The sequence below is a fragment of the Schistocerca serialis genome, chromosome 4 (assembly GCF_023864345.2).
Source record: "Schistocerca serialis cubense isolate TAMUIC-IGC-003099 chromosome 4, iqSchSeri2.2, whole genome shotgun sequence".
In the NCBI taxonomy this organism is placed as follows: Eukaryota; Metazoa; Arthropoda; class Insecta; order Orthoptera; family Acrididae; genus Schistocerca; species Schistocerca serialis.
This window is the reverse complement of record NC_064641.1, coordinates 330,859,346-330,878,404: the sequence shown is the minus strand read 5'-3', so window position 1 is coordinate 330,878,404 and position 19,059 is coordinate 330,859,346.

Below are 19,059 nucleotides of genomic sequence, written 5' to 3'. Positions count from 1 at the left end.
TCCCACATTGTTGTTAACGACATTAATAGCTTTGTTCTGATTGTCTAGCTTCCTGTCAATTTTTTCAGACTGAGCTTCTTGCTTGGCAGCCTGAGCTTTAATTTCTGCCGATTGAGTTTCTATCTTGCTAGACTGAGCCTTGATTTCGTTAATCAAAACATTCAATAAATCAGCTAAATTCCCGGAAACTACCAGTTCTACTTCCGTAGCGGCTTCCTCTTTAATTGTCCCCGCGTGTTCGTCATCAAGGGGTTCAGATTTGATTTTCACTTCCGATTCCGGAACATATTCTAAGGTTTGGAATTCCATTTCTGCTCTTTGTTGCGTTTCGGCGGTCGCGTCTTTCACGCTAGCCGCCTGTCCCTGAACAATGGGTACCGCGGTGCGCGTTTCCCACTGTTCGACCGATTGTTCCGTATCCAAGTCTACCAAATTTTGGTAATTGTTGCCTTCACTCATTTTAATAATTTTCAATATAAATGACAAATCTCAAATCTCATTAGGATTCCTCCCACTACTTAGTCTGGCTGACGCAACTATCTGTTACTAACCAATACTCTGTTACGACATTTGCACCAAACAAAATTCGTGTCCAGAACAACCTCAAATCTGAAGATTGTCCTGTCACCAGGTCGCCACGTGTTGCCTCCCCCTCACTTATCGACCTTAATGACAGTGAAAAATGAAACCGCATGTACCTAATGGGAATTTTGGAAAAGCAATCGTCACCGAAGTTAATCTGTCGGTAAAGAGGGAGGAAAGGGTTACATCTAAATACACTCCTGGAAATGGAAAAAAGAACACATTGACACCGGTGTGTCAGACCCACCATACTTGCTCCGGACACTGCGAGAGGGCTGTACAAGCAATGATCACACGCACGGCACAGCGGATACACCAGGAACCGCGGTGTTGGCCGTCGAATGGCGCTAGCTGCGCAGCATTTGTGCACCGCCGCCGTCAGTGTCAGCCAGTTTGCCGTGGCATACGGAGCTCCATCGCAGTCTTTAACACTGGTAGCATGCCGCGACAGCATGGACATGAACCGTATGAACAGTTGACGGACTTTGAGCGAGGGCGTATAGTGGGCATGCGGGAGGCCGGGTGGACGTACCGCCGAATTGCTCAACACGTGGGGCGTGAGGTCTCCACAGTACATCGATGTTGTCGCCAGTGGTCGGCGGAAGGTGCACGTGCCCGTCGACCTGGGACCGGACCGCAGCGACGCACGGATGCACGCCAAGACCGTAGGATCCTACGCAGTGCCGTAGGGGACCGCACCGCCACGTCCCAGCAAATTAGGGACACTGTTGCTCCTGGGGTATCGGCGAGGACCATTCGCAACCGTCTCCATGAAGCTGGGCTACGGTCCCGCACACCGTTAGGCCGTCTTCCGCTCACGCCCCAACATCGTGCAGCCCGCCTCCAGTGGTGTCGCGACAGGCGTGAATGGAGGGACGAATGGAGACGTGTCGTCTTCAGCGATGAGAGTCGCTTCTGCCTTGGTGCCAATGATGGTCGTATGCGTGTTTGGCGCCGTGCAGGTGAGCGCCACAATCAGGACTGCATACGACCGAGGCACACAGGGCCAACACCCGGCATCATGGTGTGGGGAGCGATCTCCTACACTGGCCGTACACCACTGGTGATCGTCGAGGGGACACTGAATAGTGCACGGTACATCCAAACCGTCATCGAACCCATCGTTCTACCATTCCTAGACCGGCATGGGAACTTGCTGTTCCAACAGGACAATGCACGTCCGCATGTATCCCGTGCCACCCAACGTCCTCTAGAAGGTGTAAGTCAACTACCCTGGCCAGCAAGATCTCCGGATCTGTCCCCCATTGAGCATGTTTGGGACTGGATGAAGCGTCGTCTCACGCGGTCTGCACGTCCAGCACGAACGCTGGTCCAGCTGAGGCGCCAGGTGGAAATGGCATGGCAAGCCGTTCCACAGGACTACATCCAGCATCTCTACGATCGTCTCCATGGGAGAATAGCAGCCTGCATTGCTGCGAAAGGTGGATATACACTGTACTAGTGCCGACATTGTGCATGTTCTGTTGCCTGTGTCTATGTGCCTGTGGTTCTGTCAGTGTGATCATGTGATGTATCTGACCCCAGGAATGTGTCAATAAAGTTTCCCCTTCCTGGGACAATGAATTCACGGTGTTCTTATTTCAATTTCCAGGAGTGTAAAAGGAAAAATGCAAATGAAACTGGTGGAAATTAATTTTGAAAAGGGGTAAAGTTACTGAAGAAAGTAAATGTGCGGCCGTTACGTTAACAATTAACTAGCGGTAATTAGATATTTGAGATTTGGGGGAAATTAGGGTCGCCAGTCCTAAGGACAATTACTATAGTAACTGAAAAAGAAAGGTATAATTAGCACTAGAAGCGTGGCAACTGAAGGTTGACACGTGTAGTGTGAAAACTGAAAGTTTGTCAGAAGTAATAAATTTCGCTACACTCTGACTTAATTTAGCAAAAGAATTAATAAAACTGGAAAATCGAAAGTTAATTTAGTGACTGAAGTTAATAGTGAGCTTTCTTTCTGAAGCACATCGACATTCAGTAAAATAAGGTTAGTCTTGGACTACCTCAACAATCATTTCAAAAGCTACTTGAATCTACGCAATTTAGAAATAAGAGAATTAACTTTGAACTTGAATTAAATGATTCTGAACAATTAACAATAGTAAAATTTAGTACGTACCAAGCTGAGCTGCAGTCACAGGTAACTAAAATACGGTAACAAAACTCGCACTCTTAATTTGTGCTTGTGCAATCTAAATATTGTAGCCAGCTGAACTTTGAAATTAAAGCAGTGAAATCGAATGATGCTGGCGTTTGAATTTCAACGACCCTCGGGCTGATTTCGGAAAAGGAAGGGACCCTGCTTGGCAATGCAATTGGGACAATGAGCAACAAAGGTTCATGCTAACTTGCTGTAATTTTGCGAGGCAAATGGAACAATTTGAAAAGCTGAGGTCTGCCATACAGTTCTGAAACTTTACGTGCTTTTAGTCTTCCTTGTTGGTTGATTGAAGGTTTGAAGCCGTCGATCGAGGAGGTGGCGACAGTCACTCATTGTCGGCCGTCGCTGTTGCAGAAGCTGGATGTTGGCGCGCCTTCTTCTCGACACGGTCACCAGGCGAAACGGGCTCTTGATGTGCGCCAGCTAATGCTTCCCGTCCGCGACACCATGTCAGAAACTATCATCGCGAGTCGAGCGCAATTACATGCTGCCAAACCCCGAAAGCGCGGCAACTCGCGGGAGCGTCACACAACACACCTGCTCCACTCGCTACTCCAGCCAGACTCCGACTGCTCTGCCCGCGCTCCACGCGACAGAGTTAACACTACCAAAGATCCTACACACTTTGATTCTTCACACGACCTATCGATGTAATCGTTCGATAGCAGTTTTCCCTATGGAAGACCCAGCGCAAAAATACAAATAATATTTACGAAACAAACCAATTATACATCGACATAAATGCATAAATATATATATATATATATACAAATAGTAAAACAATTACAATATGTAAAGACACAGAAATGTCATATATTCAGGTAACAAAAATAAGGAAAACAAATTATAGTACAATAAATGAAAATAGGAGGATATGCATTTCCGGCGTTACACGCTGGCAAAAATCCACTATGAGACAGGCTAAATTGCACAGCCGGCGAGGGCTCATATCACACTGAGTCATAGCATCGACACACACCCGAAGCGTGGACCACTAACACCATATGAAACACATCCGAAAATCTACTCACATGCTCATAACACACTGAGTCTTAGCGACGACACGCGCCCAAAGCGTGGACCGCTAACATCCTAAAATAGAGACACACATGCTCTATGAGCGATTTACCGGCTTGATACCACGAAAGATATAAAGTGATGTACATCGTCCTTTGGCAGTGTACAAGAAACCAAGGAAGGTAAACAGAAACAATTTCAATGGCCATGGTGACAATTGTGAAGGCTCTTCTACGAGAATCCTACGACAGAGTGCAATGCTCAATTGCGGAAATTGGGCAACAATTGTGAGGTCCAAGGAAGTAATAGAAGTGCTCAGTTGTTTGGAGTTCTCAGTATTGCAACGTGCCTGGTTTGATATGACACAAAAAGTGCCAACTGGTGACGACATATCACGTGCAACGGAGTTTTAATTCAATCTGCCACCCGCAAGTGAATGTTGTCTTCAACATGTCACAAATACGCAAATAATTTGACCACATTCAGCAAGGACTCATGCTGAAAACTAATGGAAATGACAAACAATCAAATTAACATCGAAATAGAACAAATGGAAAATTATGCTAAGCAACACAATATCAACATTAAATTACGTTAGACAGTTCATCCATGGAGACTATTTACATACTACACCTTCTCCTTCCGTTGCAATTATCTTGTATCTTAGTACTCTAACAGCTTAATAGCGTTCTTTCCGATAGTTTCTGCGGCATTGTTTTGAGCTGAGTCCGCAGTAGCTGTGTATCAATTCCTGGTTGAATTTTCTTTGTGTGACCCCTGCGATGGGTTAGGTGGCCTCAATTCCACGTATTCGCTACATTGTTCATTCCATTGACCTTGACCGTTGTATGTGCTGATATTGCTTCGCTGTTGGTCCCTAGAATCCTGTTCATCCTGGTTCGAATTCCGTTGCTCTCTCCAGTTCCGTTTCGTCGGTACTTGTTGTTGTTGTTATGATTTTATTTTCCTCGTTTTCTTCTATTTTGCATGATGTCTGGTTATTCCCATTGAAGTTTGAATTTTGGTTTCGATTCGATCAATGTTTTCCCCCATTTCGTCCATCGTCATTCTTCTCTGGAGAATCTGGCAAGTTACGGTCATTATCTCTACTTCTTTCCCGCGAGTTGTGAATTTCATTCATGTACTCGAGTTCGCATTCTTAAAAGCTTCGATTGAATCGCTTGTGCGCTCTGTCCTATAAGTGAGCCAAATTGGTCCTTGGTACGACCAGCGAACGGGTGTGGCTCTGGTAGAGAGTAAATTGCGATCCGTCTGCCTGATTGCTGCACCGTGAGATTTCTGCATTTCTTTCGCGGCCACGACCGATTCACAGGAGCCGCTTCACGTGTCACCTCCTTCGTACACATCTCGCCAACTAAAAGTTACATCGCTGCACGATGAAAACAGGGTAACGTACTGCCAATCTGGAATTATCAGGACGAACAGATCTCAATCGACACCTGCTCTCAGCAGCACCTATATAGAGAAACTTCTGTAGATTTGATCAATCAATGTCTGCTCAGCGTCACATCCATTCAGATTGTGTTATCCACATTTTTAGGGCCGGAGTACTTCTGTCACCCCGTATCCTTGTCCATTGTGGTCCTGAACCACCTGTTAGTTGTTTCTAGTATTCAATCAAGAATTTGTTTAGTATAATTTTCCTTTTTTTTCTTTTGAAAAATAAATGTTGTTATACCTCTAAAACTTCTGCGTACATTCTCAGTCATTTATATAGTGCTGACTGGGTTAACTTTCAATATGACAACCAGTTCCAAAAATTATATAGTTGTCAATAATTCTACTAGCCAAGTACTATCAACAACATCGACCATCCTACATTTCCTAGCGTCTCACTTTACAATGTATGTCCTACCAACAGAGTGTCTCCAATAAGAAAAACATGTCCATGCACTTCTCTATCCACTTGCTAACTGCTAGTCCGTCCAACCACAGAATCTCTTGCCAAGGGCGCAAAGCGCTGTCAGAGATGTTAACACAGTCTATAGCGCTGCCTACATACAAACAGGCTACTTACATTTGTTGACAGAACGTACCTATAAAGTTTAGTGGCAATCCTCAACTTCGCTATGATTAGTTACAGGGATTCAGAAAGGGGGACACTCCTAAAGATATAAACCATAACGAAACTTCGATAATATCCGTATCCCCGAGCCGCAGCTTTCTGAAGAGGTGTTCAAACGTGTGTGCACTTGCCACTCCGATGTTTACATTCCCCACATATTCACTGAGATTACATTTTAAGTTTCCGCTAGAGGGCATGAAGGTGCATCACTAGCAGTATCCACGGGTCTTAGAGGCATACCCGTATGTTCCTAAGAGTCATGGTGGCACAATTGACTCGGCTGAACATTAGTTAGTATATTATTATACAATCATGCAGAGTTAGTTGAAAGATCTTGTGTTGTAATACTGATACATTTGCATGGTGCAGGGAATGGCAATTGAATCTCAATGTAGACAAGTGTAATGTGCTGCGAATGCATAGAAAGATAGATCCCTTATCATTTAGCTACAAAATAGCAGGTCAGCAACTGGAACCAGGTAATTCCATAAATTATCTGGGAGTACGCATTAGGAGTGATTTAAAATGGAATGATCATATAAAGTTGATCGTCGGTAAATCAGATGCCAGACTGAGATTCATTGGAACAATCCTAAGGAAATGCAATCCGAAAACAAAGGAAGTAGGTTACAGTACGCTTGTTCGCCCACTGCTTGAATACTGTTCAGCGGTGTGGGATCCGTACCAGATAGGGTTGATAGAAGAGATAGAGAAGATCCAACGGAGAGCAGCGCGCTTCGTTACAGGATCATTCAGTAATCGCGAAAGCGTTACGGAGATGATAGATAAACTCCAGTGGAAGACTCTGCAGGAGAGACGCTCAGTAGCTCGGTACGGGCTTTTGTTGAAGTTTCGAGAACATACCTTCACCGAAGAGTCCAGCAGTATATTGCTCCCTCCTACGTATATCTCGCGAAGAGACCATGAGGATAAAATCAGAAAGATCAGAGCCCACACAGAAGCATACAGACAATCCTTCTCTCCACGAACAATATGAGACTGGAATAGAAGGGAAAACCGATAGAGGTACTCAGGGTACCCTCCGCCACACACCGTCAGGTGGCTTGCGGAGTATGGATGTAGATGTAGATGTAGAGAGGTAGCTGTCCTAACTTGCTATTACAATTTTTAAAAAGTTTTGACTATAAACATAAAGAAAGTTGTGAATCTATTGGTGTACTCAATCTCTGTGGTATCGATATAACCATATTCAGTAGTGTAATTCACATCTGCCGAGACGTAAATAATGGTTGAATTATTCGAACATTACATGCAAATGGAGCTTCTATATCTTTTATTTGTATTTATTTATTTGTAAGTCTGTTCTTGAGACCACAGATATTGGTCAGACAGCTCACTCTTTTTGATGAGAGCAGTGGGCAGTGTATGTTAGTCAATCTGGCGATGTCCTTGTTTCAAATGTATGGAAGCTGCCTGGCTGTGTTGTGGAGTCAGTATTATTTAAAAAGGATTTTTTAATAATATGTTTTTGAGGAATTTTTAGCAAATAGTAATGGATGTATTAGGAACTCAAATGTTAAGGTAATGCAGTTTTTTCATGTTTGTAACTATGTATTTTGTTATTGTTAGAACATTGCACATAGCTGAAGTGTGCCATAGAAATTTTATATTGCGACATATGATTTTATCTAATAGTTGAAACAGTTGTTAAGGGAGATAACTGTGCACAGGAGAATTATTAGGAAAGATGTTGGTAACTTGTCTAGTTGTGAGAGCTTTGTGAAAGGGTATATGTTGTAGTGGCTTAAAAATTCATAGTTATATTTGGAATCTTTGTTCTCATTTATCAGTCGTTAAGTCTAGTTCCTCATTTTTCTTTATTTACCTATTTGAATGTGTTTGTATACTCGCATTGCACATCGCGAGTTCTGTGCTCTAGAAGCATTTTTGTGAAAATTGGTGAGATACCATCCTGCATTGCATATTTGAAGTACGGTAAATCAATTTGATATTTCACTTTCACATCATTATTATTTATGGCAAAAGGTTGCAGAGTAGACATGTGTCCAGTGCGCACAGGTACACCAGAAAATTTATCTATCCTCAAAATTCATGTACACTGTAAAAAACAGTGATTGTGTACTTATGAAAATAATATCGTATCAATTCAGAGGTTTCATACAATAAAAGATTTCATGAAAGTGCTCACTCGTGAGTTTTCAAGCAGTTTTATCAGAAAAGCAGATGCGTTAAATTTCATTTTCATTTGCTCTTTGATTACAGTAACAATTCTGATACAGTGATTTCTGACAAGGATTAACAATATTCAGGTCCAACACTTTCATCAGAATCATTCTGTCCTGCAGTCAGATAGCACACGTAAATTCTATTGAAAACTGATCGCTTTTTTGCAGGCGAATTGTTTGATGTACCGGTTAGTTTGGATTTCACATCGTGTACCGTGAGCTTCACATATTTCCGTTCCACTTTAAATTTTCACAGCTCTGTCACACTGCACTGAGGTTTATGTAATTCGATAACAAAATAAATTTTATAGAAACTTTTCAGGCACCAACCTCATATTTACAAACATGTATTTCAACAAATACAAACTACAAACACGAGTTTAGAAGCGTTAACGAGAAACGTCTCACCTGTCGATCTTTTCTGCTAGTACACGTATTTATATGGCAATCTGCTGATTTTAGCAGTATGATAAGGATTCGTTCTACAACCACAAATTAAAATTTCAGTTATAGGCTTTGACGTAGCACTTACGTTCAAGGTTTGTGACGCAACAATTGCTATGATTATACACTGTATGCCATTACAGCAACACAGTTTGTTTTCAATATTTATTACCAGTGAACAATATAGACAAAATTTCTGGATAACGGTTAAAATTTGTTTGAGCAGAAATACAGTTCTGCGTATTTTCTACGGTTTTTAATACTGATTTACGAGAAGTATATCAGAGTGTATTGGAATTGAGATTCTTTCATTTTATACATTTGTAGTGTTATATTATGCTTAGAATGAGTAATGGTTGCAATTTATCTTTGCTATGGCCAATTATGTACTCCCACTTAAAATTATTCTTGTTTAATGAACTTTGAAGTGTTATATGGCTAGACAGACAGTATTTTTTCCTTGGCATAAGCTATTTTGCGTCCTTTACTGAAGTTTAGGTACTTCATTGCACAGTGAAATTATCAGAAGTTCGTACTTGAATTTATTCAGTGAATTCTACCAGTGATAATTTAAATATTTTTCTGTTTTCATTAAGATTTATGGGAAATAATTTTTATTAGTTTTATGATTAGTGTTGATCTTCAGTATCTGCGATATTTCCTTCTTTCTTGCTGTATTACTGTAATTGCATTAAAATTTCGAAGCTGCCAGAGCTATGTCAAATGCCAGAGCTGCAGTTGATGTGAGCTTTTGTAATTCTGTAGACAGGGAAAGGGACAACTGGACAGGGATCAACTCATAATATTGATGTAACTGAGACAGATGGAACAATACTTGACAGGATTGATCAGGGCAATTTTTTGGTATCAAGTATGGAATAGGAAAGTGCATATGGGAATTCTGCTTTCTAAACTGAGGCTGTAGGATGTAATTTGTCACAACAGTCAGTTTCTTGCTTTGCATCCATAAGTGTTAATCAGACTAAACCAGTCTCCACTCCTGGTAGTAGTTCGAAAGATAAGGACAATGAAGTTTTGCATATACTATTATCAGAGTATAAAAGCGTTAAGGAAGACAATAAAGGCCTGAAAGAAGAGATTAAAGAAAGTGAGAGGGAAGAGATTAAGTGCTTCATGTATGAGATGAAACAGATTAAGCAAGATGTATGTAAGGAGTTCAACCGTGTAGTATATAATCTAAAGTCAAGGGCTGAACACATTGAAACAGCCGAAATTTCACAGTTAAAACAGTGAGATAGTCAGTGTGAAACCTGGGTACAAGTCTTCAAGAGCAGTGTGCGTCGCTTAAGGCCATCAAAACATTTAAATATCGTTACCAAACAGGTTGACGAACTTTCTGTAATCGGATTCGGATAAAATTTATGATGTTACACAGCCTGTCCCTCTGTCGATTCGGCAGAATATCTTTGTCTTCAACGTTTTAAACAGGGACAAATAACCATTAACCAACAGCACAAGTCTGATTTAAAGAAACTTCATGATCGTATTTCGCACATTGTACGGAAAATCAGTGACAGGATGATGATGTCTTTAGTCACACTTTCCGTTTTAATACTTCTGACGAACTTTCTGACCCCTGGTATGTAGGTGAGCGGATACTCGAACGCAGGGTCTTACGCAAACAAGACAGCGCGGATACCTTACAAAGCGCGAAAAATAATTTGCCCTCTCACAAGAATTATTCTTTCGATTACTAACTTCTTTTTTGGATTTCGGAAGTTAAACGGTTTTCGGAATTCTTCCAGTGACATGCAGCCCAGAGAGTGACTACAACGATTCCAGTACTGTTTGCCACCTTCATGGACAATTGGTCAAAAAGTTGAATGCATATGCGGTCTCTTAGAATCTGAACCAGCCACACGAATGAGAGCAATCGCAAAAGAATGCCAAACGGAAGATGAATTTTATCATGCATTCTTATAGACACACTGGTCTGAAGCATACATGACAGAGTCGAAAAAAATATCATTATGCTAAAGAATTTTGAACAATAAGTCTTTTCTAGCCCGACAGACTATTTTCAGGATATGATACGCAAGAGTCCGTTCTTTCCGAATCCGTTCAGTCCCTCTGAATTATTAAGAATTTGTTTGACTATACTACCGACACACTTCCGACATTTTTATTTCTGCAGGACGACGTAAAAATGACATTGAGTCTTTTCAAAATTTATTCCAAGAACTCGAACTTGACAGTGAGGAATTTTACTCGAAAAATAAATACAGAGACAGCAACAGAGAAAATTTCCAATCTCAGCGTAACAGATCAGTTGAAGGATATTCTTCAAATCGTAACAATAGTTATGAACAGAATAATCATTTCTCTAACAGTCGATTGAGCAATTGGCATCCGAGAGAACAGTCGAAAAATCGCGGCAATTTCAGAGGCAGTAAGAGAGATCGCAGTTTTAGGAACTAAAGAAGTTACGGCAATAATGTCGATTCCAATAGATATCAGTATAATGAAAGAAATAACCGTAACTGGCGTGAAAGACGAAACCTTAATTCAAATCGAGAAACTAAGAACACTGGCTTCAGATCACATGACTATCATTACAACCAAACACGAGATACTTCGCATGACCATACCATTTTTTTTTTTACGGAAAAATCAGGAGAGGCGCGATCGGGGAAATTTTAGTCCTCAACAACGTGCCGAAGTAGTTGGGATTAGATCACCTAATCCTCGTGATATTGTTAAACTTCACAGGCCATCACAGGGATGTGTGATGGCACATGAGGCAAACGACTCGTTTCTCGATACAGAGAATTCCTCCATTCGTGCCATAAAAATCATACATTGTGAACCCATTAGTGGACAAAATGAACAGTGGTTGCCTATTAGTAATCTAAATGAGGAGCAGATGTTAGGTGAAACTGACCATAATCGTATTAATATACATACTACTGAGGACTTAACGCTAAATTTAAAGGGAATTAGCGCTTTTCACTGGGTAACTTTTACAAAAAAAAAAATGGTTCAAATGGCTCTGAGCACTATGGGACTCAACTGCTGAGGTCATTAGTCCCCTAGAACTTAGAACTAGTTAAACCTAACTAACCTAAGGACATCACAAACATCCATGCCCGAGGCAGGATTCGAACCTGCGACCGTAGCGGTCTTGCGGTTCCAGGCTGCAGCGCCTTTAACCGCACGGCCACTTCGTCCGGCTAACTTTTACATGCCTTCGTCAGATGGTGATAGTGAATGTGAAACAGATGCACGTCGATAAGCTGTAGATGACATGTCTAATGATATGGTACTGGATTTTGGTGACACTTTGCTTAGAAAAGCGACAAGGATACAGAGAAGAGTAGAAAAAATTTTGTCCAGTTTGATGCTATTATATATCCCTTCTTGGAAGAGAAGATGGACAATCAAAACATCTTAATCCATTTTACAGTGTCAGTTTATATTGGACTGTGGTCTTTATCAGCAATATTAGACTCAGGTAGTCCTACTTCGGTTATCAGTGAGGCCTCTTTCATAAATGTCAGGAATTAACTGTTTGTCCAACATTTTCATAGCAACGAACCACACTTAAGGCTACGATTTCTGGAAAGACTGGAGATCAGAGACCAAACACGTTAGGATTTCGTTTGCCAAGGTCATCAGTTTCCTGCCACCTTCTCAATTGTGACGCTTCTTACTACACAAATGAAACTAGGTGTCGATTTGTTGTCTGAAAACGATGGCAAGCTAGCCTGTTTGAGGTTCGAGGACTGGATTTCAAAGGAGGAAGAAGACGTCAACTGTTTGAAATTTTTATCTTCGCCAAAAGCACAAACTTCCACTGAAGCCATTGGCCATAAATCAAATATTTCTTAGGAGACGCAAAAGTCTTTTGATATCACTGAAATTGTACATGAGAAAGTAGACAGTGTAGAAGATGCCTCTGAACTAGATAGACGAGATTTATTCGATATCTTACAGTCACATTCTGAAGTCTTATAAGGATTGTGTCAGAACTCTCCATTACGTTGAAAAAAAATATATACGACTTAACGCTATTCTTTGCTATACGTAAGCACTCAGATATCGATAGTAACAATCTGACGGCCGAAAATGGGAGCGCGATTCTAAGCATTGTTGTGAGGCGAGGTCTTTCTGCGAGAGTAGTAGCGTCGGTCGAGAGCTCGGAGACAGAAGACGTGTCACGCCGCCCTCTTGTCGTTGATGGCAAGTCCTACCGCACTGAAGACCCGATTTCATTTATATAGCCAGGAGAGATTTAAGTGGCTTAACTGCGCTTGAAGATGGAATTCAAGGTAAAATTCGCAAGCATTGCGCAAAAGCAATTGCAGGGTTATGCTTGTTATTGCTAGTCTGAGTTCGCAATAATCCAACGTTTTGCTTCTCAGTTAAAGAAGCCTCCTTATCTTCCAAATAATTATTATTATTCTCCACATCTAATTAATATATAAATGCTATGGTCGTTAAATGTTAATATAACTTCAAAATTGAAATAATTTGTTAATCTGGCACTCAGCCATTATTGATACCTATGTCATTGTAATTGTTATTGTCTATTATTGGTTATGGATTATGATGATTCTGGAATTTGTAAATAGACTTAATTTATGAAATACCTTCTCTCAAGTTATTTAGTAGTTAACTGGCCCAAGCGAACTCTTTTTTATTAAATTCGTTCTTAGTAAAAATACGCTTTAGCCGCTACTGCAGCATGCTGCTGCGAATTGCTGTAAATCACATGGAAAGAGGCAGTCATTTAAAGAGGTGAGTGCAAAACTTAGGGCCAAAACACAGACTCTGACACACCACAAGATGTCATGCACTCTAATCCAGTAAATCCCGTTGCACAAGCCAGATTCTGTTTCACTTGTAAATTCATATTCAAATAGCTTATTCAAACGTTAGTTTGAAGATTTTCATGTAACGATCTGTTGGGGGCTTAAATGACAGTGACACTGACACTCATACAACACGCACACACTGTTAAGCAGGCTAGATTCTGTTTACTGACAGCTCACGTTGCTTATCGAGTCTATTTCCACAGATGAACATAGGCAATATCAGCTGTAGCTACGTGACATATTGGTTGCATAATTATACATTACACATGACGAACTCTGTTGCTACACACCATTGAAAATTACAGAAACAGAGTAAGATCTGCCAGGCATTTAAATGTGATTTGCAGAGTACCCATAGACGTAGATCAACATTACACACACGGTCGTTACAGCTGCACTGCCATGTTACTAATTATATATGTACTTTCTTTTTCAGCGATAATCTTGTATTATTGTCCTGTATGTTAATTATAAGAATTGAGTGTGATATATTTCATGACTCATTCCCAAGGTCCTAAGAGTTAGGAACATCATTTCTTTGCGTGTGACATTCCTGATGCTAAGGGCAGTCAATTTATCTTGCGTTAGCAGAAATCATTATCTCTGTTTTGTGATTTTTTAACGAGATAGATTCGTTGGTGAGAAATTATTTTCTGTCATAAGTTTTTGATTATTACTAATAATGGCTCACAACACGAGATCCGCTAATCGCATTAGAGACCTCAGGGAACTTCCAAATGCAGGCACCAATAATGACGAGATTAACTCTCCAGAACATTTCCAGCCGGTCGAACAATGTAATGGATGACCTCAGCGGCAGTGTAGAAAGCACTGCCGAATTAACAAGTAGCGAAGTATCACAGCACAGTGACACATCACGACAAATCATTTCAGGAACAGTAAATTCAGGTTCTGTAACTCATTCTGAGGTACAAGAAGCACGTCAGATGGCTTCACATATCAGCAACGTTCAATTTGCTACGAATGACTCATTTCAAACATTGTTAGAAACCATGTTTAACGAGTCTAAACAGGACACACAAACAACAATAGAATGCCCACAAGGGCTTTTGCACTAGTGCCCACCGGCCTGAATATTACACTAGGCAACAACCAAAACAATCGATGAAATTCTATTCCCCCAATTTTGAACCAAGAAGGGATGATAGGATCGATTACAAACACTTCCTTCATGTATGAAATTTAAAACATTTCATAATGCTAGTAAAGAAATAAATGCAAGGGCCTGGATTGATCAAGTCCATTATTCTTTACCCTCTGAAAGGTCGATTGCAAAGCAGTTGGAATTCATGTGCTCTGATTTGGAAAATGAGCTGGCTTCTAGAATGCGTTCAATAGCGCAACAATGCAGATCATTGACAGAATTTCAGCAAGCATTTTTGATGGTATACTGATCTCTCACATCTCAGTCACGCGTAAAAACCAGCATATTAAACCAGAAACCGTTCGAAAGATCGGAATTTACCACACCAACATTGTACTTCGAGGACATGGTGCGTAGAAACCAGTATTTAGACAATCCCTACAGTCCTGCAGAACGGGTATTTGCATATCAAAACTGTCCACTTACCTAATATATGTCACTGTATCTAGTAGACGCAAAGACAATACTGACGAGTTCACAGGTCTTTTGCAAGAACTGGAAGTTGATGCATAACAACATGACTATTCGCAACAATTTCCAAAGAACCCACCATTGGCGCAGAACAATCAGCCTATGCAAGGTTTTAACAGTAGTCCTAACAACTGCATCAGTTATGACCAGAAAAACCATCAGCAAACACATTATGATAAAGATAGTGTGCCCAATCAACATTTCAATGGCAACTCTGGTAATTTTCAAAGAAACAGACACAATGGAAATTTCCAGAATGGACACTTTAACGGTAAGAAAAATTTTAGAAACACCGGTAACAGAAGAAACAATGATAGTTTCCAGGGAAATAATTCTCCTCAGACAACCGCAACCACCAGTTTCAGACTGACAACCCAGTGATGATGTAAAGCAGCAAACATAAGATCACCAGATCCTCGAAACAATACCCTTGAAGTAGTACTGTGACTAGCACAGCCAGTAACAAAAGCATGCTATAGTAGAAATGACAATGCGGTTTTACTGGAAACTTTACGTACTCACAAGACTAAAGGCCTATGTCATATTTTAGACATACAGCCATTCACTGAATAATCCGTGTATTTTCAAGTGTATTCTTTTATGTATATTTTCTATATCAATTGTTAGTTTTAAGATGTATTTTCTTCATTATGTTAAAAACAAGTCTCCACTCAAGATAAGAAACTACGACGCCGCAATAAGCTTTCGAGAGACAGTGAAGCGAGAGTGAACTATTTTAATTTTTCCTTTAGCTTGACACAGCTGGCCACGAGGTTGGTGAAAGCCAAATGCATGAGCGGCAGTTCGTCGCCCAGCTTAGGATGCTGTAACCAGTTCACCTTTGTTTGTGTGTAAGTGCAGCAGACAAGTCGTAAAAATACGTCACAGCCTTAGCTGAAGCTTTCCTTTTAAAAGAGAAAGAGATTTACTACCTTGTGCAAGGACGTGGTCGCCATTGTCTTCACGGAAAATATTTCAACTGTCCTTCAATTTTTAAATAATAAACGATACTGACTGTTGTATCATTAGCTTAATAAAATATTTCAGCGCTTACTAAGTGATGAAATGATTATTCTTCACATATTACGAAGAGACATGTTATGTATAGAAACTTCTAATTGCTAAAGCATAACGTCAGTTTTCAGAACACTCCAATAGTTGATACATAATAACACTTATCATTGGTGAGCTGCCAGTAGGAACAGATGTTGAAAGGACAATTAAAATAACAAGATGACACCATTCCCAGAGAAGGATTAGTGTTAAGTAATACAAGAGGATTCAAAGGAATTCCTCCATATTAAAATAAGTAAATGAAGGTACGATGCCTTGAGGTCCATTGCAGATGTCTCCAATAGTAAATATTTTGTAAGCACATCTATGGAAGACACTTCGATTATTATATTATTAATAAATCATCATTGTTACGATTATTCTAGGTTAAGCAAACTTTTTTGAGGAGTCAGTGGAGCCGCACACAAAAGTAGTTCAGCGAATAGCTCTAAAAAAAGCAAAAATGCTAACAATGCAAATTTTGTAGAAAGGTAAAACTAAAATTGTGGAACAAGGTAACATTCAGGTTAGTGTCGTATAGTTTTTTACTGTCACAAGTAAACACAGACAAATGCAGTGCTGTAGAATTTATAATGCATATACGTATGCCACAAATGAAATCTTTTCAGATAGTAATAGAAATCAAACAAGTAAAGAAAGGAGCAGAGATGGGAGTAAATCATAATAAAATGAAAGCAAGAGAACCACAAAGGGTTAATTAAAAATTTAAAAATATTTCATGTACTAATAATCTTTTTGCAGGTATCAGAGAAAACTGAACTTGGCAGCCAATCCAGAAAGAAGAAAACTCATTACTTGTTAGCTTAGACACTAACGAATTTCTTCCTTTAGAAATCAAAATGATGACAATAAACATTCCAGCACCCATTGCGATGTAAACCATGAATGTAAAAATAGGACATAACAACAGTTTCTCCGAATAACTGAGGATTTCTTCCTTTAGAAATCAAAATGATGACATAAAACATTCCAGCACCCATCGAAATGTAAACCATGAATGTGAAAATAGGACATAACAATAAGTTCTCCAAATAACTTGAGCTGATGATCTCCATGAGGCGAAAGAATTTTATGTAACATTTACACTACTGTTAGTATAAGGACTAATCAATTTTTTTTTCAGATGAAAAGCCAGGAGACAACATACATTGAACAGTATTCCATAGTGAATACAACAATGAAAAAGCTAACTATCCCAATCTCCTTTACTACAGTCCATATGCTGTAGAAAGATGGATCCCATTTATGTGTAGTATAGATCCCTGTGTGTTTTGTTGTAGTTAGGGTGATGGTAGGACAGTAATTCCATTCCCCAACAAAAGTGCACATCTGACCATACAAATAACTGCTAGAATATATTCAATATACTGAAGGAACACATTGATATACATCATTGTTAAGATTTTTAATCAATATGCACCACATACTGCCTGCGCAGAACAATATTTTTTTACAATTCTTGCATATAGCTGCTTCAAGCAGCAAATCCTATGTCCATATTATATATATATATATATATATATATATATATATATATATATATATATCATTTGTTATGCAGTATAATATTTTTTGTGTATTTTGTATATGATGCTGTGATATGCAAAGCATTTCCTAGGCAATAAATTTTTTGTGTCATTTTGTGTGCAACACTGCACAATGCAGCCCACTTTGTTTGATGTTTATATTATAACGAAACACTGCATATTCAGAATTACTTAATATTCAATTTATAATTTTTGTTTACCTTAATAAGCTTCATGAGCAAATTTCTTAATTAGTAACGAAGCAGTTCTCATAATGCACACATATAAGTGTGATGTACAATAATTTTTGTTTCATGTTAATATATTTGTGTGTCATATGAAACAGTTCACAAACTTTCATTCATATAAACTGCATGTGCAGTTACTTACATCACGATCTGCACTTACATTTACAGGAATATATAAAAAAATTTGTAAAGTTGTTACAATAAGTATTTTCCTTCTGTAGAGTACCAAGTAACCAGGATCTTCCTAGGCACAAACAAATTACAAAATGCACATGCACACCTGATGTCTGCAGCAATCATGTCACTTCCAATGACAGCAGCAACCAAGGAGGACTGTCATAATGAAGATGCCAGCAATAAATACCTGCTCTTCAGTGACAGTCAGCAACCAAGGCTGAGCTTCGCCTATGAGAGCCACAATTACACAGTGCTGTCTCAGTGAAAGGACACTGACAATACAAGACGCTGTGTCACCAGGAATGCAGATTCTCCAAGTAAGGTGTCAGTGAGGTAGACAATGTACACAGTGCTGCATGATTCTTCTACACTCTACGTTTCTACATTAAGGTGTTATTGATAGACGCACTAAACACACCTCCACACACAAAAATCTCAGTCAGTCCTAACAAATCAGCACAACGCCATTTGCCATCAGAAACAAACGGTCAGTGACTCTGAATTCACAACCTCAACATTAAAATACATACATACAATAATTAAATATTGGTACTATGTCTAGGCGCCAGCAAGGTGAATCTGCTCCAGCCAGTGCACCACATCAAACATGGGGAACAGGAACTTCATGAGGCAACACTATCTGCGATCTATTCAAAATTCTGCCAAGGGACGTCAAATTGAATGACTAGACTAGGGCAATGCAATCTGATGGTCACAGAAGGTGCCAGCAATCCGAGATCCTAGCATGGGACGCCACAATGAAAGGTAACTTGTTTGGACTATTTAATTGATTGAGAATGTTGGCCAAATTTAGTGTATTAACAACATTTATTTTCCCAAACAAGACATAAAATGTGCTAAACAAGCTATAGATTGAATACCCTAAACAACTAACAGGTGATTTATGCACCACTGGGTGGATCCTGGTTGGCTAAGACAGTTTAACTAGGTGATCAGTGAGTTAAGTACTCTCGTCCCACAAAAAGTGGATAACGCAAGTTCAATTGATCTGACGCTAGTGAGACTTTGATTGATGAAACCTACTGAA